We start from the raw sequence: 22,354 nt of genomic DNA on the forward strand, positions 1-22,354 counted from the left end.
CTGGGCCAGGGATGCCAGGAGGAGGACAACCTGTGTGGGCCAGGGAGCCACCCCAGAGCACCACAATCCTGACCAGGAAATACTGTTTTATCTGTGTGCTGCCATACACTGATGGTCTAGAAGCAAGTCTGAAGAGAAGGACAATGGGGTCAGACACCCTGGATGCTTCAGGTGGAGAAGAGCAGCAGCCAGGGGCTGCCTGTCAGAGCTCTGACACTTTCTGTCTGGCTGGGCCAGCTCAGAACAGGGCAGCAGGGAGGTGGTGAGTGCCTCTCCCACTCCACCTCTTCTGACTTTCTGACTGTTCTCTTTTTCTTTTTCTTCTTAGTCCTCTTGATCAAGTTAGCAGCAGCACAACTCATCCTGTTCCTTTGGAAAAGCCCTTGGCATTGTGATTCTGTTCCAGTGGTGGAAAAAAGCCAAAGAGAGTTTTATGCAGCAAAGTGGGGTAACAGGGAATAACACACATCAGTTCAATCCATGATGACTTGACCCTGAGGCAAGTTCTGCCTTGCTCAATAGAGGAAAATGACTTCCCATTTTCAAACTGCAGGAAATCCCCATTCTCCTTCAAAGAGGGATCCTAGGGAGGAAACATCTGTGTGCTGACAAGCCTGAGCTCCCTGAAGATGTATGGGCTTGCACAGTGCTCCAGCACAGCTCAGACCAGGGGCAATTCCCAACACACAACCCCAGGGAAAGGAAAGCAAAACAATCCCAAAACCACAAGTTCAGGCCTAGAGTAACCTGATCTAATTCTGAACAAGGGGTTGGACCAGAGACCTCCAAAAGCCCCTTCCAATTAAAATGCTTCTGTGATTTTATGATCCTGTTTCAGCAGAGCATGCAGCCTCGGAGCAAATGAAGGGGAGCTCTGGCTGTGGGACAGGGCTGGAGGGCAGCATCAGCACACCCACCTGCTGCTGCCACCTGTCCAGGCACACTTGCAGACCCAGCAGCACAAGGAAAGGCCACAGTGCCCAAACAAGCAGCTGCCCTGCAGTGCTGGGGGATCACTGGTGACAGAAAAATGGGCAAACTATGGAGGGAAACTCCCTGCAAGGAGCAATGCAAGGACACAGCATGAATCTGTCCCAGAGCAGCCTCTGTGCTGCGGGGAACAGCTTGTTCTGCACTGACAGCTGAGCTTATCCTCCTGCCTAACTGCAGTGTGTGTGATCAGCGAGCTTTGGAAAGGTGTGTGTCAGTCCTGGTGCAGAAAAGGCAGAAACACAGAATCACTGAATGGTTTGGGCTGGAAAGGACCTCAAAGCTCATCTCATTCCAAGCCCCTGCCATGGGCCGGGACACCTTCCTCTATCCCAGGCTGCTCCAATCCCTGTCCAACCCAGCCCTGGACACTTCCAGGGACGGGGCAGCCCCAGCTTTTCTAGGCAACCTGTGCCAGGGCTTGCCCACCCTCAGAATGAAGAATTTCTTCCTAAAAGCCCATCAGAACCTGCTCTCTGTCGCTCCAAAGTCCCTCTCTGGCTGTCCTGGAGCCACTTTAGGTACAGGAGTGTGCTGTATGGTGCAGTTAAAGAAGAGGGGTCTGTGTTTGGCTTCAGCTGATGCCTGTCCCAGCCTGTGCCCTGGCTCAGGAGAAGGCCTGGGGCACCCACAAACCCCTCAGCCCTACCCACAGCCTCTCTGCCTCGTACTTTGAGTCATTCTGTATTTTGTTCATTTTTATGCAATCTTTCTTGCTCAACATTTGGTTTCCATGGAGTCACATACACTGTGTGAAACAGACTTATATATAGAAAGTGGAACGGGTCATATGATCTGTCCTGGTTGTCATGGCAACCAGCACAGCTCCCCTCGGGCTGAATAGGATGGCACTTTCTGCTGGGGACAAGTCACCCTCCCTGGGTGGCCCTGCCCGTGCCACTGCCCTGCAGCCCTGCTGTGCCATTCCTCTGCTCTGGGCACCAGCCTCCTGTGCCACCAGCCCTCATCCCCTCAGAGGCCAGACCTCTTCTTGTGCTGAGTTAGAGCATCTCAGAGTGCTGAGGTTGAAGCTGTGTGCTGAACTATGCACACCACATACCCACATTCCACTTTAGCTGGGCAGCTCGCATTTTTCCCAGTTTTAAAAACCTCCTTGTGCTAATAAACTTCCCCTGTGCCATGGCACTCTGCTTCGCTCCTTCTTCTTCCTAAATAACTCCTGCATCTCCATGCAGCTGCTGTTTCCTTGGATGCCATCTCTGTTTCCTTGGATGCCATCTCTGCCACCTTCCCAGCAGCTGATGGTGGCTGTGACCAGGAGGAACGGGTGGCCAGCTCTCCCATATCTCTGCACTCCTCTCTGTCTGCTTTGGCTCTGGAACACAGTGTGCATGCTTCCCACCCAGCTCTGCCTGGTCCCCAGCCAGACCCACAGCTGCCAAAAGCCTCCCTTGTCACCCACCCAGGTCCCTGGCTGTGGCACAGGCACGTGCCCGGGACTCTGCTGTAATTAATGAACATGAAAAGCACTGTGTTAGCAGAGAAGGAGCCTTCTGGGACTAGGATATTTTTCTCCATCACTACCATAAATGAGGGAGAAGCAAGCTGTTTCTGAAGGTACACGACCCAGGGAGATGGAGTGGGTGATGTTTTCTGCCTCAGTGCTGTGTGAGAGACCAAAATGTGTGGGAAGGGAAATGCTCTGACCTGTGAATCCCATCCTGACCCCTTCAAAATAGGGGATATCAAACCAGAAGTGAAAAATCTGAGTAACTGCAGTGCAGCTCAGCCCTCTCCCTTCCTTCTCAACATGTGCCTGGTGCACAGAGCCATGTGCCAGACTGGGAGAAGTCCCAGCAGGGAGCTGCAGCTGAGCCTGGCCCCCGTGGTGGGTGACGTGGGACTCCTGGCAGCAGGTCTGGTCCAGATCCTGCCACAGACGATGCTCACTCCCTGGCAGAGCAGCAGCTCAGGGAGTGCTTGGCTATAGCAGTCACTGGGGTTTGGCTGAGGAGGGAAGCTAGGCAGGTGTAAGGAGTAGGAAGCGTAAGAAAGATGGCAGGATTGAGATTCAGTGTGGAGAAAGAGCAGTGGGAGTGGGGCCCTGATTTGATAGGGTGGGTAGCAAAGAGACAATAAAAAGCCTTTGATTGCAGGGATTTTGGGAGTGGTTAGTGAGCAGGAGGGTGAGAGCAGCCTGCAAAGGACAGCCCAGCTGTCAGCCTTCTCTGCCTCGTGCTCTGCCTGAGCCCTGCTCCCTTTCCTGTGCTCCTTTCTCTGGGTGCTCTCAGGGGGTGACAGCACTCAGCACTTTGTGACAAGGGTGCAGAGATCTGGCACTGAAAGGCCAACCAAGAAGGGGGAAATGAAGTACCACCCTCTCACCAGGTGCCAAGGAGCACGGGCAGCCAGATGGGAGTAGAGTCTGCTCTGAGAAAGCCCATCTAGAACACAGTGCCCACAATGCACCCACAGGGAGCTCAGGAATCTCCCCCAGGAAAACACACAGTTGTTTTTCCCTGCTATGCTAATAAACAAGTCACTTAATGGACAAATCTGTCCAGTTCCCTTGAGAAGCCCCTCTCCTGTATCCAGCTGAGCCATGCATGGCCAGACTGACACTGCACAGGAAAATAGCTGTGGGTGGTCACACTGGGCAGCCACAAGGATGCTGGATGCAGCTTCTACAGCACAGACCTGGAAAGCCAGTGAGGGGTCCTGTAGACAGACTGCTGCAATATCAGGAAAAATTTCTTCACCAGAAGGGTGGTCAGGCATTAGGAGAGGTTGTGAAGGCAAAATGTCCCTGGAAGTGCTCAGACAATGACCAGATGTGGTGTTTAGGGACATGGTTCAGTGCTGGGTTAATGACTGGACTTGATGGTCCCAAAGGACTTTTCCATCCTTAAGGAATCTGTGATTCCATGAAGAGCCCAGCTCCACACACAACAGAGCAGAGAGGAACAGGAACAGAACACAGAGGGACAATGATGGAACCTGAGATAATCTAATCTCACAAACACAGCACTCTGTGCAGTCACCCTTGTGGTGAGAGCCATCAGGGCCTTGGTCTGGGGTGAAAATCATCCCAGAGAGTCACAGGAAAGGATTAGGGTTAGGGTTAGGGTCAGGGTCAGGGTCAGGGTTAGGGTTAGGGTCAGGGTCAGGGTCAGGGTCAGGGTCAGGGTCAGGGTCAGGGTCAGGGTCAGGGTCAGGGTCAGGGTCAGGGTCAGGGTCAGGGTCAGGGTTAGGGTTAGGGTTAGGGTTAGGTTTAGGGTTAGGGTTAGGGTCAGGGTCAGGGTCAGGGTCAGGGTCAGGGTCAGGGTCAGGTTCAGGGTCAGGGTTTAGGGTTAGGGTTAGGGTTAGGGTTAGGGTTAGGGTTTAGGGTTAGGGTTAGGGTTAGGGTTAGGGTTAGGGTTTAGGGTTAGGGTTAGGGTTAGGGTTAGGGTCAGGGTCAGGGTCAGGGTTTAGGGTAAGGGTCAGGGTCAGGGTTAGGGTTAGGGTTAGGGTTAGGGTTAGGGTTAGGGTTAGGGTTAGGGTTAGGGTTAGGGTTAGGGTTAGGGTTTAGGGTTAGGGTTAGGGTTACGGTTAGGGTTAGGGTTAGGGTTTAGGGTTAGGGTTAGGGTTAGGGTCAGGGTCAGGGTCAGGGTCAGGGTTAGGGTTTAGGGTTAGGGTCAGGGTCAGGGTCAGGGTTAGGGTTAGGGTTAGGTTTAGGGCCAGGATTAGGGTCAGGGTTAGGGTTAGGGTTAGGGTTTAGGGTTAGGGTTAGGGTTAGGGTTAGGGTTAGGGTTAGGGTTAGGGTTAGGGTTAGGGTCAGGGTTAGGGTCAGACCACTGAGGGACAGAGGGATGCAGGGAATGAGGTATTATATGAGAGAAGGGATGATGAGGGGTAGGTGGTCAGAGGAAGAAACAAAGATGGGGAAAGGGATGAAACCAGTGAAGGGTAAGAGGATTCAAGGAATCAGTAAAATAGGCAGCTGGTGATGACATTTGTCTGTCCATGCCCTGACTGCAGTCTGTCCTGTCTAAGAAACAGGTACTGAAGAGAAAAGGGCAGATCTTGGCATCAACACATGGCCTCGGACACCCCTGTTGGAAGTCAGCCCATGAACCATCCAGAAGTGAAAATCCCATGAAAGAATGCCAGAAGGACTGGGCTGATACCTCTTACCCATTCCCAAGCATATCTGTGACCAGCTGCCTCCCTGAAAGATGGAGCAAACCCTCCCAGCAGGCAGTGTCCCTGTGGGAGCCAAGGAGTTTTTCTGAATTAGCTGTAGCTTTTTTCCTTCTTCCCCAAAAGAAATACAGAAGTTAGCACTCTCCCATTCCTCTGTTTTCCTTTCAGCACCAATGTTTCTTGGTGTTCAGAGAGTTAACATTTGGAATCTCACTTGCTAACCAGCAGAGTGGGTATAGGCTCTGGAGGTCTAGGCTTGGCTCATCTGCCAGGACACAGCCAGCACACTGAGTGCCCTGCTCTGCTGCTTTTCTGTCATCAGAAAATGAAGCCATGCTGTCTCCCTACCACAATGTCTCAAAAGAACAGGATGTGGCCAGCTGGGACAAAGCTGATTTCTCAAGAGATCCAGAGCTGCCATGAGCACAGTTTCATGTTTCTATGCAAAAGCTCTGCATGCTGCTGTGCAAACTCAGCCCACTCCGACGTGACAGAGTTTGACATGAAGTACCTGAGTCACAGCCCCATCCCCTCAGTGGAATGGAGACCCAGAGCTCAGCCACAGGCTGTCAGGAGCTGCCTCTCCTGGACACTAAGGCTTCCCCAAGCAGGAGTTATCACACCATGGCTTGGTAGGATAGGAAGGTGAAAGAGTAGGGGTGAGGCAAATGCCAGCCCTCCAAGAGCCCTGGGCTGGATGTGTGCTGTGCCAGGGCAGCCCAGGGGCAGGCAGGAGCCCTCCTCCCTTCTGTGGAATCCCCAGTGCTCCGGGGGGAGCTGAGCTGGGACCTGCAGGCTGTGCCAGGAGTGGGGGAATGGCCAGAGCCCCTGGCAAGTGGCTGGGAATGGACACTGAGGACACTGACCCTTCCCCTGACCAAGGGCTCAGGGCCCTGCAGGGCTGAGCAGGGGGTGTTTGGTCACCCAGGGTCTCTGTAGGAGCCAGAGAACAGCAGGAGACCCTGGACTCAACCACTGCAATGGGTATGTGGATTGTAAGGCTGTAAAAGCCCAGGGATTCCTTTGTTCAAGGTCTCTCCCCAGGGCTGTTTCTAGCACTGTACCACTCCATTATTAAGTTTTTTTCTTCCAAAAATTTGGAAGCCTGAGACTCTGCTGTGGGAAACCTGGAGCAGAGAAGTATTTTACAAGCCTCACCCTTCTCAGGAGGGATGTGCCACTCTCTCTCTGACACCAGTATCTGGTATGAGGCAGAGCACCAGGGCCAAGCACTCTGAAGGGCTGTGTTGTTCTGCCATCCAGGGACAACAGGGCCATTGTTGAGCAAACCTTGTACTGTCAGAGTCACCCCCAGAAGCACAGAGAGTCACAAGCCCAGACCAAGCCAGCTGCAGCATGACTGCTTGTCTCCAGTTGGGAATGACCTGCTGTGGGGACAGATCCCTCCCTGAGTGACTGCAGAGCGTGGCACACCAGCTAGATGGTCAGAGGCAAGGGAGGCAGCCAGGGAGCTGGGGGCATGCTGCCTGCTCCAGGTGCTCTGCCCTGGAAGGGTGACTGGAAGCAGTGAAAAAAAGAAACTTCCCACAGACTTAAATTTGCTGTCTGACCCTCCTCCCTGGGCTGTGGCATGAAAAAGGGGGGTAGAAAAGTCCCCCTCAGCAGGCTTGAGGGCAAACAAAGAGCTGGGCAGCATGGCTGCCTTCTGGAATTCTTGTGCCTGTGAGTGCAGCTGGGCTTGGAGGAATGGAACATCTGGGAATAAAGCCAAATGTTTTAATGTGGGGCCTCCAGCCTGTGCACTGCAGGAAGCTCAGCCTGGCTGAGTGCTCTCTCTACCTGGGCTGCAATCTTCCTGCTGCATCCTCTGCAACTCCAGCAGCTGGATGCAATTCCAAACAATGCAATTCCAAACAATGCAATTCCAGCATCCTCTCTCCCATCTGTGCTAGGGTATGCCTTCGTGTGCTTCATTTCTCATACATCACTATGGTTTTAACAAGCCCCACTCTACTGCTGGGTTCTGCAATCTCCCAGACACAATAAAATCACTTGACAACAACTAATAATTAGTGGCCTTTCAGGAAGGAACGGATTCTCCCTTAAAATAGACTCCCTCCCACATGCACACACAGAGCAGAGCTAAGGCACAGCAACCTCAAACCTTGCTGCAGTCATCTGCCAAAAACATGAATTTACAGAAACACTTTGGAGCAAGTAATCTATCAGTTAGAAAAGCAAGTAAAAGCATCATAGGTAAGTTTCTGGTGATCTTGTCAGATCTCCAGAGGGAGTGTATCTTCTCATGAGAAGTTAATAAAAGGACATTCTGAGAGTGCCCAAAGAATAATCCCTGTTAGCTGTCTGTATTTATCATAGAACCACAGAATGCTTCGGGTTGGAAAGGACATCAAAGCTCATCCCTCTCCAACTCACTGCCACGGGCAGGGGCACCTTCCACCAGATCAGACTGCTCCAAGCCCTGCCCAGCCTGGCCTTGGACACTTCCAGGGATAGGGCATTAATTTATTTAACCACATTTAAAAAGACTTTAACTAATCTTCTCTATTTTAGGAAGAATGTTGGCCAAGGTGCCTGAGAATCTTATGTTTAATGATCTGCATTTCTGATAATTGTATTGTAATTACTATCTAAAACCCCATGAAATTTAAACAAAATTGCAATAGCTAGCTCAGATTCTGTTCCTGGCCCCAGGCCATGAGCAATCTTTTGGCATATTATAGCTACACTTTCCTCTACTTTAAAATGAAATTTGCTTCCTCCTGTTGCTGTGGTTGGGCAGTTCCTTGCCTTACTACTTTTTCAAGCAGCAACCTTTTACTTACAAACACCCTCAACTCCTCTTGAATGGTGTTTCCCTGCAGAGGAAATCTGTTCCCTGGATTAAATGGCCCTCCATGACCAAAACTTTGGGAACCTCAGATGCAGGGAAAGCAGTGAAATGGCCAAGACACAAAGTGCTGCCAGATGCACATTCCTGCGCCCTCCCTTGTAATCTCTCTCAGGCGTGGGGAATGTGCCTGTTGTGCCTGTAACCCCGCAGCACAATGCACTCACACAGACACACCACCTCTATTTTTTCATTTCTGCTGCTGCTACAAATGTTAATCAACTAGCAAACAAACAAACAACAAAATAAAGCATGGCAGGAAGGCCGTCCTGCCCCCTCGGCATGCCTGAACGAGGCTGCAGGAGCTCGCCCTGCCTGCTGCTGTGGCCAGACAGACAGACAGACAAGCAGCCAGGCAGACAAACAGGCAGATGGACAGGCAAGCAGGGCTATGTGCCCATGCCTGCTGGCAGGACAGGGTGGCACAGGAAGGCCAAGGGACTCTGGGGGCAGTGCAGAACGCTTGGTGCCCCTCGCAGATGGGACACAGGCTCCAGCCAGGCTCAGCAGGCAGGGACAGCCCCAGTGACACCAATTCCTGCTCCTGCAGCCTTTCCAGGGGCCCCTTCTCTGTGGGGCTGCCTCTGTACCCTGACAGGAGACTGAGATGTCCCTCAGGAAAATCTCCTTCTCCACCAGGCTCCGTCCACTCTGGCTGCTCAGGCAGGACCACAGGTATCTCTGCCTGCCTGCCCCAGTCCTGTCCCACAGCAAGGTCTGGGCAGCCACATCAGAGCTGTTTGCTGGGCTGAGATCAAGGCCATCCTGTGTGTGACATCCAGGTAAAGCAGCACCCTGAAGAAGCCCCTGGTGGGCAGAGCAGCCGAGGTCTCCAGTGCTCTGCTGGAGCTGACTGCTCCCCTATTCCCTGTGCTCCTGGAAAGAATTGAGCTGGTTCTCATGGATCCAGCAGCACCAGCAGCTCTCTGCAGCTCCTGTCCCTTCTCCAGCACTCCTGCACAGTGGTTCTGCTCCTTCTGGCCTTTCTGATTTGGAGGAGGACACAAGCAGAGGACACCTGTGTGTTTCTCCCACATGCAACCTTCCCAGGACTGTAATGTGAGCAGCCATTTCACCAGACCAGAATGCCTCTTATCCTTGGCTGAAATTAAAGGGTTGGTTCACAGTTACCTTCTAATTAGTGGCCTACCTCTGAGGTAAAAAACCTGTTTCTTGTCCTCACAGCTGCTGCTCCTGGCCCTCTACACACGGAAGGGAGCTCAGATCTCCTCTTCCTGCTTCAGCTCTTTTTAATCAAACTCCACCATACAAATATTTCATCTGAGAAGAAGAACATCCAGGTCACCACATCTGTGCAGTGGAATTCATTCAGCCCTGGTCCACATGAACACAGAATAACATTTGAGGCAGCACACTGCCAGTGGTGGGGAGGATGGCAAAGGCAGACCTCAGGGAAAGGGCTGGGAGACAGCAGTGGCAGCTGAGCAGGAGACCTGCTGCTGGGACATGACCAACTGCACATGGGTCAGATGCAGGCAGAAAAGAAATGGAGCTGGCAGGAACAGCCAGGAAATACCAATTCAATATTCAGCTTGGAAAAAGTGCAAATAGGAGAAAACAACCCCCCCCCCAAAAAAAAAGCCAGCAGGGGGAAATCCCTGGGAACAGTTATTGATGGATTTTAATTTGCTCTGTGCAGTAACTGAGCATCCTCAGAAGAGCACAATGAATGTCACTGGGTCCCCTCCACCCCCTCTTTTTCCCAGTCAGTCTCCCAACTCACTGGATTAAGATGATGAATAAACTGGCCATTTTAAAACTGCCTGGCACCTCAATCCCTGGGACTATCCTGTCAAGAGGATGCATTTCCAACCTGGTCCAGACACTGCTGCATACTCCAGATTCATCAAACCACACTCTCAAAGCACATAAAGAAAATCTATTGGTTTGATTGCTCTACACTTAGCAAGTTAATCTTGTTTATGGAATTGGGGATTTCAATATCTGTCTTCCTCCTATGTCCATTACAGCATATAATTACCTGTTACTGCATCAGTGAATTTGAATAATTGTAATATAGAAACAGCAGAAGTCACTGGGACTGGGAAGCCTTTGTGCTTGGTACTAGGCATGTGAAAAAACCTTTTAAATTAAAAAAAGCTGCCAGTTATTCCTGTGAAAAGCAGAGAAGTGTAGGCGCAGAAGTAGATAAAATCAGCAGAGAAGCAATAACAGCAACAGGAAATAGTTTATAAATGTGTATTAAGAGGAAGGCCAAGTAAAAGAACCAGTGGAAGCTCAGCAGAGGAGAGCTACCCTTGAATGAACATGTTCAGGATATTCAACAAAATGTCATTTATTAATAAAGTCCTCCATCATCAAGTTAATACCAGCAACAAAGATTTCAGCCTGCAATAGGGAAAGAATAACTTGGAGAACCCTGAGATTGATAGACTTTTGAAGAAATAAAAGTGGCTCATAAATCTCAGAGCATTTGCTAATTTTCTCTGAGAATCCATGGAAAATCTAGTCCAAAAGAAAGTAAAAACCAGAGATCTAGAAAAAAATGGCCTGAACAGAAAGAGAAAAAGTAGTTTATCACAGGGCAGGAGAGGAGTGTCTTGGATATGTCACCAATCTGCCAAAAAGAAAAAGGATGGTTTATTTTCCCCTCCCTCACAGGAGGGAGAAAAAATAATTTAACCTGCAGAAGGGAAGGTTCAGGATGGAGGTGGTATCAAAGCCACAGTAAAGGCTGAACTTCTTTAAAAAATAGCAAATAACAATTTATAAGAAATAATGAAGGTATTATTCAGCCTTTCCAATCAAAGGAGGGAGCCTGTGACTGGAGTATGAGGTACACATATGTATCCTCAGCAGCTGTTCCCAAAGATTACACCATGCTGAGGTTCCACTGAGACAGGGCTTGGAATGGACACATTTGATATGAAAATAGAAACATTATTTAAAGTATGACATCATGTATGAAAAAGAAAATAAAACCTAATAGAAATAATCTCATGATCTAATAAGAAAATGCTGCTCAGGAAAGACCAACACTTGGAGCTGAAAGTTAAGAACTGGGGTGGGGATGGGGATGAAAGATACCATCTTTCTGACGGCATTCACAATGAAACCTTTAATAATATCATCACAGCAAAGGTGCTGTCGGGCCACTCTGCACTACCTGGACACCATCACCTCAAAGAGGCATGAAGAAATCATTCCTAGCCTCTAAACCCTCTCCACATGAACCTCTGCAAGCTTCTGCATGTGAATTACAGTAATATTTGCAGCTGAGGTATTTTGAAGCCTGGGACTACAAAAAAATAAATTAAAAAAAAGATTAAACCAAGGGAAAACAAGAAAGTTCTGTTGAGTCTGCCCATTATATTCCACTACTTTCGATGGGATTTTTAAGTCCGTGGGGTTTTTAAGTCATATGCTTTCGTGAAAAAGGTAGAATTCCATTTCTAATCTGCACTTCACATAAAAATAAATGGTCATAAATTTCCAGATGACAAGCTGCTACCCTATGAAGAGCATGAAAAAGCCAGTACTGCAGCAGAGCCTCTGGTACAGCTAATCCAGGAGCCATGGAAACACTCTTTGGGTATTACCCAGAGCACCAAGCTCCTACAGTACAGGGTCCCTTCTGTCAGGAGCTCGTCCTGCTCAGGAAACCTCCCTGTTTGTGCTACTTCCCTTCTGAGACTTCCAGTGAAGTCCTGGGGAACCTCTCTGTGACACCTGCGGTGCTGCACCCAGCTGCCTGAACACTTGTGCTGGGCTCAGACAGATGCAAAGCAGGGTAAAAAAAAATAAATAAATAAAAATGAAAATTTAATTCAAACCCAAGAGCTGCTTTCTGGGCTGTAAAAATAATATTTGCACCTTCCTGCTCTGCTGCAGCAGCCTTGTTTGTGGAGGAGGGCATAGGGAGGCTGAGCACAGCCCTGCATTTGCAGGCAGGTCCCACCTCCTGGACACCAAACCCTGGCCTCATGCCTGGGAAAGCAGCAGGAAGATGCAGAACAGATGCTGAATTCAAACTCCAGATTGATAACAACACCCTCAGGCTCCTGCTCTCCGACTTAGCAAGAGAAGAACAGCTTGGCAAGACACAAAAACTACATCTCAGAGCAGTTCCTTGTGGGGATTGCCATAGAGTCTGTTTGAGCACACCCACAGGCAGAGCTGCTCCATCCTCTTGCCTCCACCCAGGACTGCAGACCTCAGCTGAGCAGGTGCTCACAGCTCTCTGATCACCAGGGACAAAAAGAACCCAGCTCTTCAGCTGGACATCTGAAAAAGCATTGGGAGAGTCTGACCTCAGGAGTTTGCCTTCCTCAGCTGGCTGTAAAAATCAGTGTTCTGTCTTTTTGAAATAAGGATGAACTTGTTCTTGTCTGCAGGACTAAGAAGTTCCTGCCCCAAGGCTTCTCACCTGTCCATGCTGGAACACAACAGCACAAACAATGCTTGGAGCTTACAGAAACCTGCCATGCCCCTGGACACCCTGTGCTGGCACTTCTGCTGGCTCCCTGGGGCAGCAGCTCCTGAGGAGGGATGTGGTGCTTGGCTCCATGCAGAGAAGAAGAAACTGCAGCCATCTCTATCAGTTTCTGCCCCTGAGCTGCTCACCTGGCACAGGAGGTTGGTTAATGCTCCTCTCCTGGAGACTGTAAACGAGCCAGTGACACCAAACACACACAGCCCCCATCAGGCAGGGAGGAGCCCTCGCTCACCCCATCCCAGGAGTTTTCCACTGGTGAGCTCTGGGCAGCTCCTGCCAGGCAGGAGGTTTAAACCAACACTAATGCCCTCTGGAGAAATCAGCATCCCCTGCATCACCTGCACAGAAGGGCTGGACTCCTGTGCCAGGAGGGGGAGATAACCTGCTGGAGTAGCCCTGTCAGTGCCCAGGCTGAGGTCTGCCTCTGGTGCCATCTGTACCACCTTCTCACCGTGTGCTCCAGCTGCTCCAGCCCCATCCAGAGAAGCACAGCACACACTCAGCATTCCTGGAGACCAGGCAGCTGCAGCCACAGGGGAACAGGGCAGGCACTGGCTGGCAGCAGGGTCTGGCCCCTCTGCCCACCCTCAGCATCCACTCTGGACAGGTCCTGGTGCTCGGTGGCCTCGGGAGCTCACACCTCACAGAAGCCACCCAGGAAAACACCAGCCCTGAGAGCTGCACCAGTGCATGGGGGGAGGCTCAAGAGGGCCTTCCTGGGGCTGCTGCTGGGCACAGATGGGGTTAAGGAGGCACGAGAAGGTTGAAGGGGAGCCCAGGGCGTTGCCGTGTCTTCACCTACCACAGCCCAAACATCCTTCTCACAACTCTAAATATTTCTGTGCCTGCTGCTGAATTGGAACAAAGCTTCCCAGCAGCCTTGGATCTGCAGGATGGCTGTGCCTGGGCACACCTGCAGCCCCCAAAAAGCACTGCCTGCCTCCCCCACCCTCACTGGCGCCCTTCAGAGGGGTCAGCAGTGCAGTGCTGCTCCTGCTGCAGCAGCTCTGGGCTGCTCATCCCACGTTCCTGTAACTGACTGCATTAGGGGAAGAAAGATTACAGAAGGAATTTTTTGGTGAATTTTGCACAGCTGCAGGATCTCACCATGTGAAGAAAAATAATACCTGTTTTATTTGAGGGAAATCTGAGAGGTTATCTTGGTTTTGGTCTCCCTCTAGGAGCTGCCTTGCATGCTTAAATGTATTGAACCTAGTGCCTAATTAATCCCACTCTGCTAAACAATGGCAGCACATTTCAGTGTATTATTTTCTTCAGAATAATATTGTTTAATAATATAGAGAACTGAAACTGTGCTGGAACTTGTGGTTGTTGTTCCTCAGGCTGGGCTCCTGAGAGAGGGAACCTCTGGAGCTGAAGGATATTTTCTCAGCACGCTCTGAACAAAAGTTGTAAATGTAACATTTCATGATCTCCACTGAAAGAGAAAAGTCTTCAGACAGGAAACAGGGCTGAGATCAAAATTAGTGTTACAGGAATAGATTTCAGATCTGGCCTGCTCTTTTCTGGGGTGGAAGATTTAACTCCTTCTGCTGAAGATATTGCCTTACTACTGCTGGAGCTGCAGCCTAGCAGAGAGAGGGGGAAAATGAACAATAATGAAGAATTTATAAATTTATAAATGCATCTATTTTGTTTAGTTATAAATAAATTTCTCGCCTTAAGAAGCAACTGAGGAAGTTGCCAAGGAAGGCAACATCATAAATAAAAGAAAAAGCTTAAAAGAGAGGAAAAAAATGTGTCCTACATTGTGATGAACAGTAATTCAATTGTACTCCTTAGGAATATCTGATAAGGCAGCTGAGGTAGTTATCCATTATGTGATAAAGAGGGACAATTGTTGCTCTCCACAGGGCAGGATGAGACATCCTGGGTGTACAGGCTATCAAAAGCCAAGTTGTAACCTTATTTATTAAAATTAGTAAATACAAGGAAAAAGTATTTTGAAGGATTTTAGCTGCACTGCATCTCAGCCCATAAGAAGCTGGTGGACATCTGCCCTTTGAGCTGTGTGCCACCCAAACAGAGAAACAATGACAAACCATGGCCTAAAGCCAGACTGGTGCCATCCCTGGCAGGCAGAGCCCCTCGTGGCAGCAGTCTGATGGTGCCAGTGCTGCATTTCTATGGGGGTTCCAGGTGAGCACCCCAAGCAGGTACCACCCAGAGATGCTGAAAGGAGCAGCCCCAAGCCCCCCCTGGCACAGAGCAAAGCTCAGCAGCCACAACCATTGCTTTTTCAAGTAAAGCACTGATGGCTCAGCTTGATTTTGACTTTTCCAAAGGAGGGGTGTGCCTGAGAGGATGAAGTGCAGGGTGGTTGAAGTGTGACTCCTCAGAGCTAAGAAAAGAGCAGAAGACTTTATGAGGCTCTCTCTTGGTGGTGAGGAGCAAACATCCCATCCCAGCACAGGGAGGGATGTGCAGGTCACATCAAGCTCCCCAGAACACTTCCCTGCCGTGGGGAAGGAGGAGTAAAAGGATTTCAAGCTCACTTTCCTCTACCCACAGGCAAACATTGGATCCTCCAGCACTGAAAACAAATTCCCTACCGCAGAAGTGAATGTTGGGATTTGTTCACTCCAGGGCCTGACTCTGGGCTGGAAACTGTCTGTAGCTTCTGAGGGGCTCTTCAGAGGCTGCCAGGGCACAGCTCTGAGCCCAGCCAGGGCACTGGAGCTCCTGCTGCAGGAGGCAGCAGAAGGGAGGAGAGGGTTCAGCCCTGCAGCTCTAACACCACTGCATACAGCAGAGACACATACACAGAGCACTGACAGTGCTAACACAGGGACTACAGCTATTCCTGCTTGTGTATTTCTGATTCTAAAATCACAAAAGAGCCATTTCCAGAGACTCACATCTTGCCCAGCAAAAAGCTGCTTTGTTCACTGCAGCCAGCTTCATTCCACGTGTCACCAAAATCACCGTGGGCAAGCTTAGAAGACTGTGATGTACAGACCTGAGCATCACTGGGGGGAGATCTGTGATCAAGATCTCTGACCTAATTGAGTAAAAAAATGCACCCAAGTTGAAGCATTCAGCAGTTCTCAGCTCCTTTCCCCTTTGACATGCTACTTGTGGTTGGTGGTCTCCATCTGTGGGTTCCCTGTCCCCAGTGTGGGGCTCCAATGTGGCCAGCACACCTCCTCTCCTCCTCCAGCAGTCCCACCTCAGAGATGGGACAGTGCCACCTCCAGACTGACAAGATTCCCAAGGAGGGTATCAGAGACATGCTGGAAGATGCCCTGTTCCAGGAGCAGGCACACAGAGCACTGGCCAAGGGATCACAATGTGCTGGGAACACTGATTTGCACCAGCAAAATCTCCTCCCCAGCACTGCCAGCAAGCTGCACAGCAGAATTTGCCACAGACCCGTCCCTGAGATGAATTATGTTGCTGGCCCATGATTATGTTTTTGGCAAGCACTGAGGGAGAGCTTTGTCCCTCATTGAAGATTCATATTCAGCCTTAGTAAATGGTGCTGGTCAAGAGCAGAGGAGGGAGCTGGGGTGAGGGAGTCCCCAAACCCTGGGGCAGTGCAGCTCAGAGGAACTGTGCTCAGGGGTGCACTGACTCAGGTTCATTGCAAAATTATTGTCCAAAAGATGATTTAAACATGATTTCTTTTTTGGAAATACCTGAAGTTCTTTTCTTCATTCTGTAACAGACTGAGGTTTATTCCCAGTCTTCATTTGGTCTCGGTTATCACTGATCATCAGCAGTCTGCAGTGCAATGAGACAAGTCATAGGCTCTCCTCTAAATCTTGCTATTGAGAGTGATTACTTGGCCTTGGGTAATGAATTAGTCCTATTATACAGCAGCTGGCACGGTAGAAGCTAATCTGCTGCTCAGGCAGCTCATTACATGGGCAGGGCTGGAAGTGCTCAGCTGTGTGCTGCACACACAGCCCTCAGCAGCATTTTTAAACTCAATTCTGCACACAGTTCTTCAGGACTACAAAACAAACTACATCTATCAAACCAGTTTCTGTCTGTTCCTTTCTGAGTTAGGCTTTTGCTCACCCCTTGGAAATACAATTCCTCTTCTGTGCAATTTCTGCATGGCACCTTGCCATATCTGTATCAAATCCAAACTCTGTTAATTCTTCATTCACTGTCAGCCCTTGCAAACTCTGTCACTCCTCATCTCCATTTTTCTCTTCCAAACTCCTCTGTACCAATTATTCCATCCTCCCCACCACCAAAAGCTTGCCAGCTCTGCCTTTCTACAACCAAATTTCACTTCTGTAGCAACTGGAACTGCTCCTGTACTGCACTAGCTTGTCACTGCAGGTCTGGCTTTGTGGTTTTGTGGAAGTGGCTCAAGGAGGAGCATTTCAGCACACAGCAACTGCGGGGTTTCATCTGGAAACATGAGCAAAGGGCTAAATAAGTGAATTAGAAAGGATCAGGAAGACAAAGCAGATCCAGGCAGCCAATTTAAAGGAATGTTCTGAAAGTGCTTATGGATGGCCACAGTCAAACGAAGCAGAATGAGAGAATAAATTCAATAGCAGTGTTGTAGCCGTGGTGGCACGAGCAGCTCTGTCAGGTACTCTTGGGAGTGCTGGTATCTGCTGTCAGAGCAACCATCACAGGTATGCTTGTGACAGCATTAACTCCTTTCTATGAAGACTTCCAGGAGAAAAGAAGAAGGATTGAAAAAAATACCATACAAAATAGGACATAGATAAGCCAGAAGGCAAAGAGCAGAAGCAAAAAGAGTCTTCCTCAAACTGAATGTGAGCCACAAAGGTCTGGCTCTGTGTCTGAGGAGTGATGATGCCAGTCACTCAGACAACTCAGGAAAGTGAAAAATGTCTTGTAAATATGTTCAGGTTATACATGATTGTTTACATGAGCTCTGAGGCCAAAGAACAGGCAACAACACAGCAAACAAAACACACTGGGAATCAATGCAAAGTATTATATATGGAGGTAGTAACTGAAATCCTGTTGCACTTTTCATGTCCTGAACAATGTCAAGCTCAGAGATCCTTGTTCCTTCCCTCAGACTTCCACAAAAGCAGCTCCCTGGTCTTTCAGCAGCCCAGGGAGCTGCTTCATGTTAACCCCTTCTATGCTCCCCATTCCACTGCTGCATTTTTCTCAAGCAGTCTCAGAGCTGCTTGGCCTGTCCCTGGGGAAAGGGCCTTGAGGGGGTGAACAGGAGCCACAAGCAGTGTGAGCTGCCAGGAAGGACACTGCAGGTGCAGTAAACAATGACATTTAACCCTCAGCTAGCAGATTTCAAGGAAGTTTTTACTGTGATTCCAAGTAAAACATAGGGGCAAGTTTGGCAAGATCAAATGAACAGCTTGAGACTTATTTCTGTGCCTCTAATCCCTCCCCACTCTCACACCTTTCTCCTTTTTATCCACTGCTGGACTTGCTGAGAGTGAGAGGGCATTTTAAAGATGAAAATTCAGTACTTATGGGACAGCCTGATTATTCCAGACTCCATTTCCAGCCCACAGGAGCTCCTGATTTCTCTCTCTGTGATGAGCTGGAGCCTTGCAGCTCGCCCCTGCTTTGGCAACGCTGGGCAGGGCAGATCCTCTGCAGCTTTCACATCTGCTGTGTCCCTTCTTGCTGAAAACCATGGAATACCTCATCAGAGCCCTCTGTGGAGCATCATACACCTTCCTTATGGACCTTGGTCTGATCCATTTTTCAATACAGAACCCCAGGTCTTCCCAAGACTTGTTACTTCTAATTTCCTGCTATTGAGGGCTTTTTTCCCAGTGCAAAGAACTGAGGATATGGGCACATGAAGTGATAGCCAGCAAAGGAGTTAAAGTTGGAAAGATTTTGTTCCTGGAGACTGTGGCAGCAGAGGCCATTCCAAGTGCCACAGAGCTGGGAAAGCCCTGAGAGATCTGTGCAGTAAACAAACCCAGGGCTCAAACAAACACTGGAAGACCACGGTGCTTTTGCTGCCAGCATCACAGTGGGAATATCTGTGGCTCAAGAACAGCCTGCACAGTACACTCTTACCAACCACAAATGTAGGGAAAATGCCAGACAGGTCTCAAAGAAAGATTTTCAACCTTTGCATCTGCACCTGTTGAGGAGCTCAAAAATTAGTGACCGAAGGCATCTGTCAGTCAGCCTAAATTAACTCCAAAGTGCCTCATGCTGATGGCTGAGCACTGAGGGGACTGCTCACAAATGCTGACAAAAGTGGATGTCAAAAGATGCTGGCCTGTTCTGCTGCCAGATATACTCTACAAAATGCAGAGTGGCAGCTCCTGAGTAACCCATGGCACCCCTTTCTGGAATGTGCCAGCAAAAAAGCAAACCACAGATGTACTAGGCTAGTACAAAAGCTATTTTGATAGCGTGATGTGGAAAACTGGATTACTAGTACAAGCAAAAAGCTTTCTCTGCTATTCCATATGCCAGTAAAAGCCCTGCTCCCCAGGGCAGTCACCACAGCAGGTACTGAGAGCCCACAGCAGGGAGGGAGTCTGTGTCCCAGGAAAATGTACAGCCTGCTCTCCTTCTCAATCACAAGTGCCCTCCTGCAGCTATGGCAGGTATGCAAGGGGCTCTGCCATGCCTAAGCCCGTGCTACAGACTCAGCCTGCTCACCTGCTCTGCAGGTACAGGGCAAGCCTATAAACAGCCCTGCCACATACCAACCCTGCACAGCAGCTCCTCTCAACAGGTACTGCTTTACACAGTGGAGTGACATAAAAAATTCCAAATACGCTAAAGCACACTTAAATTTTTCAAGACAAACACTAGTTGAAGCACAAACTTGGAAAACAGTGGCTGAGCAAACTGTTGGCCCTGGTTTCACACTGTTCTGCATACTCAAGGGCTCATACCAATAAAATGGAGTGAAAAATTAAACATGGCAAATGACACTTTGAAGTGACATGAACTGATGACAGGTTGCAAAGCAGTGTGGGGACCATCAATTCCACTAGGCTGCTCTCAGGTTTCCCCAGGACCTCTGTCCCTGTCTGCAGAGGCAGAGCTGTGCAGGCTCCTGGAAATGAGCACACAGGGAGCAGCCACTGCACCCAGCCCAGCTTCTGGGAGGCCTCAGCAAACCTGCCTTGCACAGGGAGCAAGGCACAGGCCACAAGTGCTGCATGCTGAGAAAGCTGCCCAAAAGGAGTGCTCCCTCATTCCTCCACCTCCCCACTCAAAAATCAGTTTAACATAAAATTTAACAAATTTTATGTTAAACTGATTTTTGAGTGGGGAGGTGGAGGAATGAGAGACAACAAACTCCAAGGATGTAGAAGAACCTTCTGAGAAAGCAAAGCACCATTGCTGTGTGCAGGAGATAAGGACACCATGTACAAATAGCTCAGGTACCCACAGCCATCCAGGTGCACACACAACTTCATTCTCCTTTGTGCATCAGGAAAAGCTCTGTTGCAACAGGTATCAACACACCAGAAATCAGGAATCAGAGACAGAAATAGCAGTGCCTTATGCCAAACACCCCAAACACAAGTTAGTAGTGGCTGGCTCCCTTTGCTGTCGATGGAGGGAACAGGATGAACACACACAAAGTGAGAAACTCCTCCTGCCCTGAGCTCTAGCATGGCCACAATGAAAACAACTGCAACAGACCCAAATATTTTCAAAAGAGATACTACCTTGCTGCTGTTATTGTGGAGCTTCTCCAAAACAGACAATGCTCTATCTTTGGGATAGCACTTGGTGTCAGCAGTCAGCAAAATAACAAAAATAAAATAACAAAAAACAAGTCCTGAGAATGCAGACACTTCAGATTCTGCTAATGATCATGGGGGCACAATACTGAAAATAATGTGCCTCATGGGCATAAGCAAGCATGGAAGATAAGGAATCGTGGAGCATAAAACACAGGTTTAATCTGGTTAGTTAAATGACTAGTTAATTCTACCTGATCATTTATTATCCCACAAATAAAAGTGAAATAAGCAGAGAAAACCAAATCCTATTGAAGCTGCCAGAATTTTCTGGTCTTGATGACAGAGCCAAATTTTCCATTTTGGACACCAAAGTAAATCTTTGTTATTAGAAAGTAAATATCTGGCATCTTCTCATTATTCCTCAGTTTCCTTTTAAATTACATTCTGTACAGAGTGATGTGTGGTACATTCAGCACTGGTGTTTGTGGCAAAACACTCAAGGCACTAAGGTGCAATTTGCACTCAAGTAGAAAGTGAGACTTGAGTTCCCCATATTTGCTGCTGCAGAAATAACTCTTGTAGTTTCCTACAGCACATGTGCCCCATTCAGAGCACAGAATGAGCTGGAAATTCTTTAGGGAACAAAGCAATCTTCAAGTGAGTCTTTAAATGATCCACATTTTTCATGGTTGCTGTATATCCACTCTTAAATTGCAGGTGCACAGCAACTCATTTAATCCTGCACATCTAGAAGGCAGACATCTGCTGGGAGACTGATTTTGGACTCTTTTTGTAATCCACAGGCCATAAGAGATATTCCAGTTTAAGCCTTCCATGGCATTTTTTCATCTTTTAGCTAAGGATAAAGGCAAAAACATCTTTAAAAATTCTGTCCTATGCAATTTTTGTAAAGCCAACAGTGTGATTGTTCTCACCTGCTGCAGAAGCAGCACCTTTAATCCCAGCTTCTGCAACACCCCAACTTCTGCAGGGGACACAGGAACTCATAAAAAGTACCACTGCTGTCTTTAGGACCCTTCTCTGCACAAATGTTGGCTATTTCTGGTACTATTCAGTTTTTACATTTCATCTGTAACTTCAACAGAGCGAGACAGTTATTGCTAGATGGATAACAGGGATTGTGAACTGCAGCCTCACATCCCCTTCACATTCTCCTGGGGCTTTAAATTCCCTCAGAACTTGATTAAAGAGTGATTTTCTGGCAGCAAAACATAATTTCCTCACCCTTTTATATTTGATTTCATTCACATTTGCCAGAAATATCAGTGGTCAGATGATCACAAGTTTCAGCTCTAAAAAATACAGAAAGTCAGAGAAAAAAGCCTGTGTGAAAATAAACCACAAGGCAATACCACAGGATTCTCATTGTCACTTCACTCCTGAACACTTTGAACAACAGTTTGCTGTTGAATCATGCAGAGCTGACCAGCACCTGTGAGCACTGAACTTTGGGAACTTCACCTCTTCCCTGAGCCAAGACCCACAGCAGATCCACCTACAGCCACACAAATCTCTCCCTCTGACTTCATAAAGGAGCCAGCCCTGCACCAAGAGAATGAAAACCAACTTTCTACACCAGGGGAAATGCCATCCCCACTTCAGCTGTGGTTGCTGCCCCAGCACCACCTCCCAGGGGCAGCAGGATGGCCAGAACACTCAGGATGGTGCCACAAGCACCCCTGGGCAGGAGATAGGAGATAGAGCACCCCAGCCTGGCAGTGATGCCACCCACTCTTTGGGTTCAGCACCCACAGCCTTATCAAACCAGATTAAAAACCAGATTCCTTCCCCAGAACCCAAGACTGCAGATTGGAGCATTATTTGCTGCACAGAACATCCTTAGAAAAAAGCAGTGGCAGCAGCCACATCTGTGCCTGAGATCATCACACATCCCCTCAGCTCTTGTGGCTCTTCACAAATTTTATGTTAAACTGATTTTTGAGTGGGGAGGTGGAGGAATGAGAGACAACAAACTCCAAGGATGTAGAAGAACCTTCTGAGAAAGCAAAGCACCATTGCTGTGTGCAGGAGATAAGGACACCATGTACAAATAGCTCAGGTACCCACGGCCATCCAGGTGCACACACAGCTTCATTCTCCTTTGTGCATCAGGAAAAGCTCTGTTGCAACAGGTATCAACACACCCTCCCTTTTAATACATATCACACACATCATACAGCCCTCACGATGGCA

At 48.9% G+C, this 22,354-nt stretch overlaps 1 protein-coding gene across 2 annotated transcripts in view; it reads right to left on the bottom strand.

Moving 5' to 3' along the window:
- The window catches only part of GAS7 (growth arrest specific 7), an 83,781-nt gene that overhangs the window by 55,955 nt on the left and 5,472 nt on the right, over positions 1-22,354 (bottom strand). The gene's annotated exons all lie outside the window — the stretch shown is intronic.

This window comes from Serinus canaria, chromosome 18, assembly GCF_022539315.1.
Source record: "Serinus canaria isolate serCan28SL12 chromosome 18, serCan2020, whole genome shotgun sequence".
Classification (NCBI taxonomy): Eukaryota; Metazoa; Chordata; class Aves; order Passeriformes; family Fringillidae; genus Serinus; species Serinus canaria.